We start from the raw sequence: 1,261 nt of genomic DNA on the forward strand, positions 1-1,261 counted from the left end.
CATTAATATTTATAAGATTTTTGCAGAACAACTGTAAAATAAAACAGCATTTATATAAGTTTTTAAATTTTATAATGTATTAAACAATGCATATTTAGCACAAAACAGTTTACATACATATTAGTCACTAAACATTATAAAAGTAATGAACACAATTTAAAAAAATTTCAGAATCTGTGGAACACCATTGATATAGGCTATTATGGTTTAAGTGTTAAACCGTGTCATTATTATTATTATTATATTTAAATTTAAACTATTTATTGTAAATCTATATATTAAATATTATAATTATGTATATTTTACACTGTATGTCTGTACCATACTGTATATTTAAAATTAAATTGGAATTATATTCCGTTAGGTATATAAAGTTTATTATTATTATTAATATTAATATATTATTTGCTTTAGAAAAATTGACATGCAAAGCTCTTTGAACAATTTTGATTTGGAATATTCAAATTTCAAATTGTACCAATTAGTAATTTAGTTATTTGCTGTATTAAACATAAGTTAAATATAAAATCTTATTTAATTATATTTGATACAATTATTAGATAGAAAATACATTTATTAGGGTTTCTAAAGCTACTTTGAATGACCAAAAATTAATGAATCCAATTTCCATAAATCATGTCAAACTAAATTTCTGAAGTCTGAACTAGGTATATGTTGCCACTTTCCAATTCACATCTACACATCCTGATCTTCAAAGATCTGCACTATTAAAATTGGCTACCTACTCTACCTCTTCACAGTTGGATAATGATAGTAAAGTATATCCTACAAAATAAAAAAACACAATATAGATAATAATATTAAGATTTAAAAATTATTTAAAAGAAAAATACAATACTTTAAAACCAAGAGAAGCATGATTAATTCTTAATACTTCAACTAAAAAGAAAAATGTCTAAAGCGCCTTCCTCCTTTTTCATACAGACCGATGACCGTCAATGGTGGAGTTAAAACTAAGATTTGCAATTTTTAATAAATATAATTAACTCAAGATAAGCTAAGTTAAGTGAACACAAGATAGTTTTAAGTCAAAAGTTGAATGTAAACGTTTACAAAAGTACAACTTAACTTAATTTAAATTTATAGTATTTTTATAAATAATAGTTTGTTTCTTACAATCTTAACAATAATTTAATGTTTCATTCCTCGCAATCATAATTCATTTCAAAAATGATAAAATTATTATTAAAATTAATCATTATTCAGTAGTGTAATTTCATCTATCCGAAAATGGTGATGA

This window comes from Acyrthosiphon pisum, chromosome X (genome assembly GCF_005508785.2).
Source record: "Acyrthosiphon pisum isolate AL4f chromosome X, pea_aphid_22Mar2018_4r6ur, whole genome shotgun sequence".
Taxonomy (NCBI): domain Eukaryota; kingdom Metazoa; phylum Arthropoda; class Insecta; order Hemiptera; family Aphididae; genus Acyrthosiphon; species Acyrthosiphon pisum.